The sequence below is a fragment of the Vicia villosa genome, unplaced genomic scaffold, assembly GCF_029867415.1.
Source record: "Vicia villosa cultivar HV-30 ecotype Madison, WI unplaced genomic scaffold, Vvil1.0 ctg.002417F_1_1, whole genome shotgun sequence".
Lineage (NCBI taxonomy): Eukaryota > Viridiplantae > Streptophyta > Magnoliopsida > Fabales > Fabaceae > Vicia > Vicia villosa.
Genome location: NW_026705922.1, coordinates 161,373 through 176,421, shown reverse-complemented (window position 1 = coordinate 176,421; position 15,049 = coordinate 161,373).

Genomic DNA, 15,049 nt, shown 5'->3' with positions numbered 1-15,049 from the left:
ATGGTGGTGGCGCGCAATTTTCAAACTCAGGTCTAAGTTTATTTTATTTTGATTGATACCTGTTTCATTAACGACTAAAACGTGATAGCCCAGTGGTAAAGAGTGTTTGTGTGTTGCGCGTGCCCAAGGTCTGGGGTTCGAATCCCCCTCGCCCCAGACCTTTTGATTTTATTTCTTTTTTTCACTTCTATGCATTTGAGTAATATATGAATTGCAATGGAACCATGCATATGACACCAAGCGCGCATTGGCTCAGTGGTGTTGTTTTGGGCTGGTAATACAAAGGGCGTGGGTTCAAACCTGGTTGGTGACAAAACCCTATTTTTTACCACCTTTTCCCATTTAATTTCTTCACAACTTTAACCAATTATTTAACCTATCAAATTAATTTATTTTCACTTCATTTTTCACACACTTGTCATTTAATATATCTATTTTGTGAATAATAAAAAAAATCATAAAAATATTATTCATTTCATATATTTTTATTAGGTTTAAAATAGTATGTTTTAAGTGTTTTTTTCTTAAATACTTTAAATATATATTCACTTTGTTTTAACCTAATCATTTTGTAAATAAGGTTTATGATAAAACCCTGTTTGTTTAGGTTTTAATTAGGCATAGGTCTTCATCTTTACCTTAATTAAGTTGACTTTTGTCAATTTTCAAAACTGTTTTCAATCTCCGAATAAGTCAAATGATTAGGGTTTTCAAACAACAAAACCTTGTATCATTCTAAATCATTTTCCAACTGTTTTTATAACCAGTACTGTAAAGTACTGGGCCTCTAATAGAGTGTAAGTCCCAAACACCTTCTCTTCTTAGCTTGTTTTCAAAACTGTATTTTCAAAATCTTCTTTATGTTTTCAAAACATTCTTCTGGTATTTGAAGGGCATTATTCCCGGTGAAACTCTTCAGATACCTATGTGACCTTTGTCCATCTTCACTTCTTCTGTTTTCAAAAACCATTAACTGTTTATCATATATATATTCAACTGTTATCAACAAAACAACAAAAATTACTGTTGAGGCTCTGTACATACTTCTCCAAAGGCCTCCACTCCATCCAGGTTAGGCTTTACAAGCTTTCAATTTACAGTCTTTATTTAAATTACTGTCAAATATAAACTGTGCATATATTAGTCTAGAACTACGTTTGAGTATAAACCCTAGGACAGTTAAACCATATATATATATATATTATAGGAATATGGCCTAGGATTGAGAATGTCTTCCCGGTGAAGGCTCTTTCCTAATTAGAGATCTGTAGTTCAAACCCCCAAGATGAATTATTCCCGGTGAAACATCTTGGTAAAAACCTTAGAATCCAAATAATAGGACACATCCACCCAAAGAGGAATTATTCCCGGTGAAACCTCTTACCCATTTGCTTAGAGCCAAAATAAGTTCAAAACTACATAGCTTTCTCTTGTGCTATAACAAGGACCCTCGATTAGCCTCCTCTTGGGCTTTGTACAAGGACCCACAGGCTTCTTAAAAGCATTTCCAGCTTCCTCTTGAGCTTGTATACAAGGACCCATCAGGTTTCTTATAAACATAGGAACAGGTCTTTAGTCACCTTTTAGCCTACCCTGGTGAGTTTCTTCCAATTTAAACCAGACTTTAAACAAGCTAAGTTTGTCTCAATTTTGCATTGAGTACACCTTTTGGAATGAGAGACATGGACAGTCTCTGTCACCCTTATCTTCATCAATCTTCCTTAGCAGAGTCTAGGATCTATGTTTATTTTCTCCTCAGCATGAGTCAGCCTTCATCTTGGGCTTTAAACAAGAAGTCTCCACTAGATAATCTTTCTGCCAATCATTTCAATAAAATTCCCTGGAAAGGGTTAGCTTCCACACATTCCTTCATGTTAATAAAATTCCCCGGAAAGGGTTAGCCTCCAAAGTCAATTAATAAATAAATAAAGATTCATTTCTCCTAGGAGATAATTTCCCCAAAAGAGTCAAAATCCCTGGAAAGGGTTAGCCTCCAAAGTCAATTAATAAAAATCTGTTTAAAATGTCAAAATCCCTGGAAAGGGTTAGCCTCCAAATCAATCCATCATTTCAATAAAATTCCCTGGAAAGGGTTAGCTTCCACACATTCCTTCATGTTAATAAAATTCCCTGGAAAGGGTTAGCCTCCAAAGTCAATTAATAAATAAATAAAGATTCATTTCTCCTAGGAGATAATTTCCCCAAAAGAGTCAAAACCCCTGGAAAGGGTCAGCCTCCAAAAACATGATAAAGTCAGTCTTTTACCAAATAATTTCTCCAACTGAGTCAAAATCCCTGGAAAGGGTTAGCTTCCAAAGAAAAACAGTCTTTCAATAAATAAAATCTCCTCAATAAAGTCAAAACCAACAAAAACAGTTAGCCTCAACCTTGGGCTTCATACAAGGCACCAAACAATAAAACTCCCTTGTCAAAGAGTCTGCCACAACCTTGGGCTTTGTACAAGGCAGAAAATAATGTTTTCCCTAGCTAGAGTCAGCCACAACCTTGGGCTTTGTACAAGGCACACAAAATAGAGTCATTCATAGTCTCAAAAATTCAGTTATCCTTAGCAGTTAGCCACAACCTTGGGCTTTGTAGAAGGCACACAAATAGAGTCTCCCTAATTAGAGTCAGCCTCAATTCTGGGCTTTGTACAGAACACCAAATAAAAATCCATCAAATAAACACTCTCCAATTAGAGTCAGCCTCAATTCTGGGCTTTGTACAGAACACCAAAAACTCCTTAGTTTAAATTCTCTCCAGTAGAGTTATTATTTCAATAAGTCAATAAAATCAATCAAAAAGCCTCAAGCTTGGGCCTCATACAAGCCAGTTAAAATTCAAATCTTTTATACAGTAGATAGACATAGCTTATCTCTATAGAGAGATATTTTTACTACTCTACCACATTCAAACAAACATTACATTTCATTTCAATTTTAATCAAGTCTCCCATTTAGGATTTTGAAAGGCATGAGCTGGCAGTAAAACCCAGACATGTGGTAACTTTCCCTAATTTGGATGGGCATCTTTCTTTCATTTAAGAGGCATTTGACTGGTATACTTGCACATACACAAGTAAGGTCCCCCTCTTGAATGAAATGAATTCAGTTATTCTGTCACTCTTTTAAATGTTTGTGGTAGAATAGTACAAATACCTCTCTGTAAAGATGATTTCATGTCTCTTTACTGTAAACAGAGATTTAATTCCAAGCTTCAACCTTGAGCTTCAAGCAAGGCACCAAAAATAATTAATTTCCCTAGTTAGTTCCCCGAACTACATTAAGCTCTGACTTCCACTAGGGATATGTAGGCATGAGGTTCACAAGGAATCTCAGCGAGCTAATAAAATACCAAAAATAGTCAGTCTGTCTGTCTGTCTGTCTTTCTTTAATCAATTCATTTCCTTCTCCTAATACAAAGGAGAAACTTTCCCAATCATTAGCAATAAACACAAACACAATGACACAGAGAAGGTTCCTGTAGAGTACTACAGATATGTAGGGTGTTTAAACACTTCCCTATGTATAACCGACCCCCCGGACTCCAGAATTTCTAGTCTAGGTGAAATCCCCACACTTAGCAAACTCCTAGGGTTTAGTTGAGATCTTTTTTCCCCTTTCCTACTCGTAGGACAAATAAGAAAGGTCGTGTGATATCGTAGGAAGAACTGAAACAAAATTCATCCCACCACGGGCGCATTCTCCTTCCAAATTTCGCGTGAAGGGTTTAGCGTGCCGTCCTCCCAAGTGAAACGGGGAGGTAAAGAAAACGACCACCACAGAAAAATGGCGACTCTGCTGGGGATATAAGTGTTAAAAACCTTGGTTTTTCATCCAAACCAATGGTTGACCTGTTGCTGGTCCAGCCCCAATGAGGAATTAGGGATGCCAAATTCCCCCTCAAACAAGAGAGGTCCTGCCTAACCTCTGTGTCATATTGTTATACCCCAAAATTTGCCCGCATCTTTTTTCAAGAAAACTCCAATCTGAAAATTAAGAGTCTCATATAATCATGGATTTTTATTTCAACAAATATCCTGACATATGAAATACTTAGTTTTTAGAATTTTTCTTATACGGTAATTTGGCTTGCAGTTGAATTTATTCTTACGCAAACGCCAAATACTGTTTATTACTTCACACATGCTATTTATTTATTTACAGATAAATAGTACTGACACAATTGGTACAGAGTTAAATCTTTTTGCAGGCGCAGAATCAGGAAACTCAGACTGTACGGGTAACAGTGAATATTGGTTATTTATTATGTCTGTGTTTTTCAACAAGTCATGTAAATAAACTTTCATTTTTCACATAAAACAAAAACAAAAACAACAAAAAAAGAAAATTAACTTTGACTGTTGATTTTTCACTCTAACTGCTACGTCAATACCTGAACAGTCAGTCGACAGCCAAACTGCTTGCAGTACAATTCTCAATGTTTTGTACCATCAATCAAATCAATCTTTCACAATTCAAAATTCCAAGATTTTTGTTCTAGAAGTCTTCTGAATATCACGCGATTAGCAGAGACTCAACACTGCACAAAAATCAGGTACGCTTAACTATCTCCTACAGAAACAGTCCCTGACTAGGGTTTTCTTGTTTTTACAGGAGAAACAAAATAAAAATATTTTATTTTTCTTCATAATTTCAATATTTTGCATAATTAATTAGTATATATTTATATATTTGCTTTTTAATTATTCTAACCAATCAAAAAATCATAAAAAAAATTGTTCTTCATGTTAAATATTGTTTATATATTATAAACTAATTTTCTACATATTTTGAATAATTTTCTCTTTAAGTTTTAGTTATTTGTATAATTATTTGTATAATTATGTATTAATTAGCTTAATCAATTTCAAATCAATTCCAAAAATCCCAAAAAAAATTAGTTTTGTTTTAAAATTAATTGACAAATATTTTGTACATATTTTAAACTTAATTTCTAGGTTTAATTCTATTTTCATCATTTTTCTTCATTTTAATTTAATTAATCATGCATTAATTATAATTAAAATCAATCATAAAAAATCCAAAAACATGCCTTTATTTTTCTTGCAATTTAAATTCCTAGATAAATGTATAGGATGTCAAATTCATGTAAATAGGCTAGTTTACATTTCCTGCACAATCGATGTAATAGCGTAGATTTACTTTCCGCACTTTACATTTCCGCATTTTAATTTCCAGCAAATATAAACTGCGTGTATGTCAAAGATAAAATTGAACCGTTAGATCACTAACTTCAAAGATAAAATATCTGAATCCAATCACAAATCACACTTGCACCTTTTAAGGTAATCCCTTCTCATTCTTTTCAAAATCAAAGTCAAAATTCTACTATTTTGAGTACAAAATCGAACCTTGCGTTTATATCCGGTGAAAGGATAGATTTTTAAAGGAAATAGGATAAAGACCTTACAACTCAGGGTAGACCTCCTAGTTTGCTTGCTCAAATCAAAACAAACAAAATTCTCATACACTGTTGTTTTTCAAAACAAAACTTTCAAAAAAGACAATATTTTGTATACATCCAAACACGGATTATTACAAAGTTAACGTTCTTTTCAAAACATCTTTCGAAAGATAAACAAGCATTTTGTATACATCCACCCACGGATCATTACAAAATTCAATTTACAAAAGTATTTGAAGCCACATATGAGCATTCTAAAGCAATTGAAAAGTGATCGAAAAACAAGTGAGCTAAGCAAACTTAAGAGCCCATGGATAACCATGGATACAAAGGGTGCTAACACCTTCCCTTTGTATAACCTACCCCCTTACCCAGAATTTCTTAAAGGTCTTTTTTCTATTTCTTTTATAAACCTTTCCTTAATTGGATAAAATAAAAGGTCGGTGGCGACTCTGTGAATTTTCAAAATGCGAAAGCATTAAGCGATAAAAAAGAGTCAGTTCACGTATCTCTACAGAACAGAGGTATGGCCCGGAATTAAAAAACGGAGGTCCACACATATCATGTGTTTGCCGCATTTATATTTGTTTATTCTGTTTATTCTGTATCGGGAAAGGGCTTGATTCCCCCTTGTGGTGAGAAATCCTATACCCGGATTTGAGTGCAACATAAGATAGGATGGAGGATGTCTTCCCGGTGAAGGCCCTCTAATCTTGGTTTCCAAGACTACTCTTGGGATTTGCCTGGCAGGTTGTGATTAACTGCGCCACTGCATTCCGAGACTGATTTGTACCAGGAGGACCTAGAAACACATTAACCCCACTTAAAGCCTTTTTTAGAACATAGAGCGGTGATTACGGAAGTAATTGTCACGCAGATACTACACTCAGAGAAAACTCTCTTATAGATACCAATCAACGTATCTTTAAGATTGAGCAAAAACTCTGAGACCCCTAGAACCCGTTCTACAGGTACAAAAATCCTTATCCTTAGTTTACCATTGGGGCGGGGTTTGCGTTTGGACTTCATGACCACTATACCCTTCAACGCCATGTTTGTTTAAAAACTCTTGTGTGTGCATTCATGCATTCATGCATCATTCATTAATAAACAACTAAAAACAAAAAGAGTCTTTTTCGAGTCGTTTTTCAAGGAAACTAAATAACGAACGTTTTGAACTTCATAGAAAGAGAGAAACGGAGAAAGGACTTAAGGATCTATATTATGGATTACGGAAGAAAGAGAGCTAGGAAATACACCTTCAAGATTCCCCAGGTCGAGGAACTGGGAAAGCTCGGAAAACTGGTGGTCAACCCCCAGGCTTTCAAGGAGAAGTATGGAAAACTTCTGCCTTTGCTCAATACCAACATTGTGGATGGGATCCTTCCCACCTTGGTACAGTTTTACGATCCGACGTATCACTGCTTCACCTTTCCAGATTATCAGCTCATGCCTACGTTGGAGGAGTACTCTCGTCTGATTGGAATACCCGTGTACGCGCAAGATCCGTACTCCGGTTTGGAAAAGAATCCTGACGACATTATCATTGCTGCAACTACTTCTTTGAACGTAGTCGACATCAGAACTCATATGGTGAGTAGAGGAGGAATTCAAGGATTGCCCTCCAAATTCCTGTTTGATCAAGCTCGGTACTTCGTCAGCATCCAAGATATGAGCGCATTTGAGGAAATCTTGGCATTGCTTATCTACGGATTGTTTTTGTTCCCTAACATTAACGATTTCGTCGACATCAATGCAATTAAGATCTTCTTAATTGGAAATCCAGTTCCAACCTTGCTTGCGGATGCTTATCACTCTGTGCATTCAAGAAACCTGCAGCGAGGAGGATTAATCACATGCTGCGTACCGTTGTTATACGAATGGTTCGTTTCGCACCTGCCAAAGTCTAGCACTTTCTGAAACATGAGGGATGGCCTTTACTGGTCACAGAAAATCATGTCCCTCACTCATACGGACATTGAGTGGTGTAGTCCTGACAACGACGAAACCAAGATCATCTTCAGTTGCGGAAGTTTTCCCAACGTACCCCTTATTGGAACTAAGGGAGGAATCAGTTACAATCCAGCTTTAGCCCGTCGTCAATACGGCTATCCCATGAAAAATATACCAAGTAACATCCAATTGGAGGGTCTGTTCTTCAAGAACATTGACGATCATGGTAACATGCTGAAGAAGGAAATTGTCTAAGCCTGGCGTCTTGTACACAGCAAAGGGAGAAGATTGTTAGGAAAACATCTTTGCATCTCCCTAGATCCTTACCTTCAATGGGTACGCGTCAGAGCATTCAAGCTCAGGATGCCATATCAACATCAAGAACCTATTCCCCTAAGGGAACCAATTTACCTTTTCTCCACCGATGTTGAAAAACTGCAAGCGGCATTAAACAAGGTATGCCAAGAAAGGAATGCTTGGAAGAACAATTATCGAATCGTCAACACGGAAAATGTTGAGATTCAAAACATCCTTAGAAGGAAGGATGAGTTACTTGAAGTACTCGATCGACAAGTGACACAATCGTCACTTTCTCATCATATCCCTCCTGCTTCCTGGATCATTGATCAGCTCACGTCAGAGAACGCTCAGCTCAAGAAACAGAAGAAGATGTTAGAACGTGAAGTCGGCTCATCATCAAAGTTTTAGAGTCCTTTCTCTCAGTTTCTCTGTATTTCCATTTTCAAAGTGTGTAAAAACGGCGTTTTCGCTTAATTAATAAAGTTTGATGTTTCATAACGTAATTATGGTGTTTCCTTGAAAAATAATAACTTAATTGCATATCATGCATCGCTTTAGTCGTACGCACTAACACGAGAATTGTCGCGGATCTAATAGTCACTTTCCTTTCTCCAGAAAGAGAGGAGGAGAAGGAGGTGAACCAAGACTTTCAAGCTGTCTCATCCATACAACACTCGTTCAAGTCGCAAGAAAAGAATGGAAGACTTTGAGCAAGAGAATGAAGAACTCAGAGAAGAGATTAATACTCTCAAAGGTACTGTTGAAAGACTCAATAGTATGGTAGAAGCCCTGGTAGTTGCGCATAATCGACCAACGCCAGAAGAACCACAAAGGACTGTGGTTTCCGAGATTGTTTCTACTCATATTCCTCAGTATACCATGCCGCCTGATCGACCTTGGGGCATGCCGTATAACATTACTCCAGAAGGGTACATACCTCCAGCTTCTGAAGCTCCAAAAGTCACCATGGATATGCGTCCACCGGAGGGTTACAAACCTCTGGAAATTGAAGTTCCAAGAGCAACGGCAATGGGTTTCGCACAACAGAATGCTGAGATACTGAGATCTGCTGTCATGGCTTCTCCACAGCCCATTATGCATACTTTTCCCCCGCAAGGCGGACAAGTATATCATCACGCTCCAAGTGAGGATGCTGGCGTGTATGAAAGATTGGACGAGTTCCAAGAACAGTTTCTGCAAATGCAGAAGGAACTCAAGACTCTCCGAGGACAAGATCTATTTGGAAAGAATGCTGCAGACCTCTGTCTGGTTCCAAATGTTAAGATTCCTCACAAATTCAAAGTACCAGAATTCGAGAAGTATAAAGGGAATTCATGCCCACTAAGTCATCTTGTGATGTACGCTCGAAGAATGTCAACTCAGACTGATAATCAACAATTGCTCATTCATTATTTTTAAGACAGCCTGACTGGTGCTGCACTCAAATGGTACATGAACTTGGACAGTTCAGAGATTCGTACTTTTCGAGACCTCGGAGAGGCCTTCGTCAAACAGTATAAGTACAATCTAGATATGGCTCCCGACAGAGATCAACTCCGGGCCATGACTCAAAAGGATAGAGAAAGCTTCAAGGAATACGCTCAGAGATGGCGTGAAGTTGCTGCTCAAATTTGTCCACCACTTGAAGAGAAAGAAATGACAAAAATCTATCTCAAGACTTTGAGTCCATTTTACTACGGACGAATGGTTGAAAGTGCACCAAGTGACTTTACCGAGATGGTAAACATGGGTGTGCGTTTAGAAGAAGCAGTTCGGGAAGTATGGAAATTCTTTCCAGAAGAAAAAGGATCAAGATGTCAGCAATGTCTTGCACAAAATCAAGAAGAAATTCCAACCTCAAGTTGCAACAATAACTCCGGTTGTTAACTCAGCGCCAGCTTATCAACCTCAGGTTTCGCAACAACAAACTCAACAAAGGTCGCAGCAACCTCAGCAGCAGGTTCGACCTCCAAATTACAACAATCGGGCTCCAAGGTATCCTGCCTTTGACCCCGTACCAATGCCGTATGCAGAATTGTTTCCAACATTACTGGCAAAAAGACTCATTCAGACAAGGAGTCCTCCAAATCCTACAAATAGTTCCTCACCATGGTATAAGGCTGACCAATCTTGTCCCTATCATCAGGGGGCACCAGGTCACAATATTGAGAACTGTTTCTCTTTCAAGATTGACGTCCAATGATTAGTGAAAAGCGGAATTCTATCCTTCAAAGATACTAATCCAAATGTCCAAGCAAATCCTTTGCCGCAGCATAAAGAAGCTTCAGTAAATCTGATAGATCAACACCCCAACGTCATTCAAATCTACGACATTCGTCAGATAGGGGAAAATCTTGTTAAGATGCACGCTAAACAAGCTGGGTACGGCCATGTACCACCTCACAACTACTTCACATGTGAAATTTGTCCAAAGAATAATCAAGGATGTGCCATAGTTCAAGCTGCATTACAAGAACAAATGGACTTGGGATGGATTCAACATATCCGAGTCAGAACTGAACATGACATCAACATGGTTCAAGGATGTCCAGGAGAATACAAAATCTACAAAGTTGAAAACCTTGAAGGATCGGTAGTCAGGTTCCATAAAACTTTAAATGGACTTGCCTACTTTGGAACCGATTTCCACGCTTACAGTAGATGCGAAATCTGTCGAAGAAATTCACGAGGATGTTTGCGTGTTCGCAACGACATTCAGAAGCTGATGGACGACAATACCATTACTGTTCTTGCTAACAGAGAAGATGACGAAGTCTTTACCGTATCTTCCCAAATTAATCAAGATGAACCTATGCAAGTTAAGTATGATAGCAGGAAGGCAGCAGTTGCGCCACTAGTCATCTACTTACCAGGTCCTGTACCGTATGAGTCTGACAAGGCTATACCATACAAGTACAACGCTACATTCATTGAAAATGGTAAGGAAATACCATTACCGTCTGTTGTCAATATTGCTGATGTTAGTCGAGTCACTAGAAGTGGACGAGTCTTCAACAGAACAACAGAAAATGTGGAGAAACCTTCGGAGGAAGTACCACATAGGCAAGACAATCATCCGACCAATGCTGTTCAAGCGAAAGAAAATGATGAGATCTTGAAGTTAATCCAGAGGAGTGAATACAACATTGTAGATCAATTACTACATACTCCGTCTAGGATTTCTGTTCTTTCCCTGCTATTGAGTTCTGAAGCTCATAGGGAAGCTCTACAGAAAGTTTTGGAACAAGCTTTTGTAGAACCTAGTGTTACTATAAGCCAATTCAACAACATCATTGCCAACATCTCCGCGGGAACTAGCCTAAGTTTCTGTGACGAAGATCTTCCTGAAGAAGGAGTGGACCATAATCTTCCACTTCACATCTCAGTTGGCTGCATGGGTGATGTACTCACAGGAGTCCTAATAGACAATGGTTCCTCTCTCAACGTCATGCCTAAATCAACATTATCAAGATTATCTTTCGAAGATTACCCTCTAAGAAAAAGTCATGTCATCGTCAAAGCATTTGATGGATCAAGAAAGTCAGTTTTCGGAGAAGTAGATCTTCCCATAACTATTGGACCTCAGACGTTCAAAATCACTTTCCAGGTTATGGACATTCCAGCACAATACAGTTGTTTGCTAGGTCGCCCATGGATTCATGAGGCTGGGGCAATTACTTCAACACTTCATCAGAAACTGAAGTTCATAAGAAATGACAAATTGGTAACCGTATGTGGAGAACGAGCTCTGATCGTCAGCAACCTGTCATCATTCTCCGACATAGAACCAAAAGAAGTTGTTGGAACTAAATTCCAAGCACTTTCCTTGGACAAAGGAAAGGAGAAAGCAGCGTCTATCTCTTCATACAAAGATGCAATCCAAGTTGTAAAGGATGGCACTACCCGTGGTTGGGGGCACATTAATATTCCTACCAACAACAAGAACAGAACAGGAATTGGATTCTTTCCGACATCATCAAAAGCTATCCCAGGGATTGAGGTAGTTCTCCCCATTCAAGAAACTTTCTGCAGTGGAGGTTTTCTTCAACCTGTTCAACAAACAGTCAATACCATCGGTACGGAAAACACCGATGAAGAGGAATGGTTATCCTATCTTAACAAAGCAGGATACATCTCCCTACCAGAGTCTGATTCACCTTGCTGTTATCCGACTAAAGGATTTGAAAGTAAGACTCAACCAAGCAGTGATGAAGTTACTGACAGCTTCACCACCAGAAGTCATGGTTCATCAGAAGAAATTCCTCCTATCCCCGAAGAGACTTGGGATACATTAGGAGAACCAAGCGGAAAATTCGACTACATGGTGAAATACTTCGCTCCTGAAAGTTCAAGAATCTCTCTTGAAGATATTGTTCCAACTGGATGGAACATTGATTATGAGTACCTCTCTCAGCCAAAAGAGATGTATAACCCTTGCTATTCATCATCATCGACTGGTGAAATCATCATTGAGGATTATATCCCCAAGTCACCTTCCGAGGCTACGGATATAGAGTTCACATATCTAGTCAATGCCATCTTGGGAGAAGAGCAAGACCAAAATACAGAAGAGGATGATCTCGAAAGTGTCTCCGACAACAAGTCTCTCCATTCAGAAGATTGGAAGTTTCCTCAAAAGAAAGTTCGACATACTCCACTCGGAAATGGGTATGCTCACACCGCTCAGTCTGCTGAAGTAGAAGAAGACCGTCTGAGTGTTGCAAAGACAGTGGTTGGTAAATCAAGACCTACCACAAGCCAGCTTAAGCCTAAGGTTCCAGATTACTTAGTGCACAATGGGGTTCGCCACTACTGGACAGCTGTTGAAGTTTCAACTGTTGTTCGCACTCCTAAGTAGGAACTTTCACCGTTATTTTGTCCTCTCACCATAGCCCAGGGTGAAGAGATGTTTCATAGGGCTTTGCATTTTACTATTTCTTAGGAAAATGTCCCTCTTTGCTTCGCCCAAAGCAATAGAGTTTTGTTTTATAGGGTCTTTGTTTCAAAAAATGACTGTCCATAAATAAAAATGTCATTCTGTTCCTTCGTGTAGTTTTTCCTTTTCTTTTTCCGGAAATTGGTAATCCTAAAAAACATCCCTAAAAAAACATCAAAATATTTCATTAACTGCATACACCGAGTCTTCCCTCGTTGTCTAAATAAAACTTATCACACATATGCAGATTAATCATAAAATACCCCGTTGAAACGTGCGACCGTATGACTTCTCCAAGCTTTGAGTTTCCTGTATTCGAGGCAGAGGAAGAAGAAGACGAAGAAATATCAAAGGAAATTTCACGGTTACTTCAACAAAAGGAAGAGGCCATTCAGCCATACAATGAGCCTCTAGAGATCATTAACCTTGGTTCCGATGGAAACAAAAAAGAGGTTAAGATTGGAGCTTAGCTCAGTTCAGAGATCAGAGAGAGTTTGATACAGCTACTCAAAGAATTCTCAGATGTCTTCGCTTGGTCTTATCAAGATATGCCAGGGTTGGATACCAGTATAGTGGAGCATCACTTGCCATTAAAAGCAGAATGCCCTCCGGTCAAACAAAAATTGAGAAGAACTCATCCGGAGATGGCCATGAAAATCAAAGAGGAAGTTCAAAAGCAGATCAACGCAGGTTTCCTCGTCACTTCAGAATACCCTCAGTGGTTAGCTAACATTGTTCCCGTTCCTAAAAAAGACGGAAAAGTCCGCATGTGCGTCGACTACAGAGATTTGAACAAAGCTAGCCCTAAGGATGATTTTCCTTTACCACATATTGATATGTTGGTAGACAGTACAGCAAAATCCAAAGTTTTCTCATTCATGGACGGATTTTCAGGATACAACCAAATCAAAATGGCACCTGAAGACATGGAGAAAACAGCTTTCATCACCCCCTGGGGCACGTTCTGCTATCGTGTTATGCCTTTTGGACTAAAGAACGCAGGGGCAACTTATCAAAGAGCCATGACTACACTTTTCCACGACATGATGCATAAAGAAGTGGAAGTCTATGTGGACGACATGATTGCCAAATCAGAAAATGAAGAAGATCACATACAAAATCTGACAAAGTTATTTCAACGCTTACGGAAGTTTCAGCTTCGCCTGAACCCCAACAAGTGTACCTTTGGTGTCTACTCAGGAAAACTCCTTGGTTTCATTGTCAGCAAACGAGGAATTGAAGTAGATCCAGACAAAGTCAAGGCGATTCAAGAAATGCCTTCGCCCAGAACCGAGAAACAAGTTAGAGGATTTCTTGGACGTCTGAATTACATCTCGAGATTCATACATCTCATGACAACAACTTGTGCTCCTATTTTCAAACTTCTACGGAAAAATCAAAGTTGCGTCTGGACAGACGATTGTCAGAAAGCGTTCGACAGCATTAAGGAATATCTGCTCGAACCACCTATCTTGTCTCCTCCAGTGGAAGGAAGACCTTTGATAATGTACTTAACCGTCTTAGAAGATTCCATGGGTTGTGTCCTTGGACAGCAAGACGAGACAAAGAGAAAAGAGCATGCCATTTACTACCTGAGCAAGAAATTCACTGATTGTGAATCCCGCTACTCCATGCTCGAGAAGACGTGTTGTGCTTTGGCCTGGGCTGCCAAGCGTCTCCGCCAGTACATGATTCGACATACTACTTGTTTGATCTCTCATATGGATCCAATCAAGTACATCTTTGAGAAGCCTGCCTTAACGGGGAGAATTGCCCGTTGGCAGATGTTGTTATCAGAATATGACATTGAGTATCACGCACAGAAAGCCGTGAAAGGAAGCATTCTAGCTGAGCACCTGGCTCACCATCCACTCAATGGTCATGAATCAACCAGTTTCGACTTTCCGGACGAGGACGTCATGTACCTCAAGATGAAAGATTACGATGAGCCACTACCAGACGAAGGACCTGAGATAGGATCCCAGTGGGGCTTAATCTTTGACGGAGCTGTCAATGCTTATGGACTAGGAATTGGGGCAATCATTGTTACACCTCAGGGTACCCATATTCCATTTACTGCCAGATTAACTTTCAAGTGCACAAACAATGAGGCCGAATATGAAGCTTGCATCATGGGTCTCGAAGAAGCCATGGATCTAAGAATCAAACACTTGGATGTATACGGAGATTCTGCTTTGGTCATCAATCAAATCAAAGGAGAATGGGAAACACGCCAACCAGGGTTAATTCCTTACAAAGACTACGCGAGAAGATTGTTACCATTCTTCGACAGGGTAGATTTTCATCACATTCCTCGTGAAGAAAACAATTTGGCTGATGCATTAGCCACACTCTCTTCCATGATTAGGATAAATCATTGGAATGACATTCCTCGGATCGATGTTATGCGCCTGGATAGGCCCGCTCATGTGT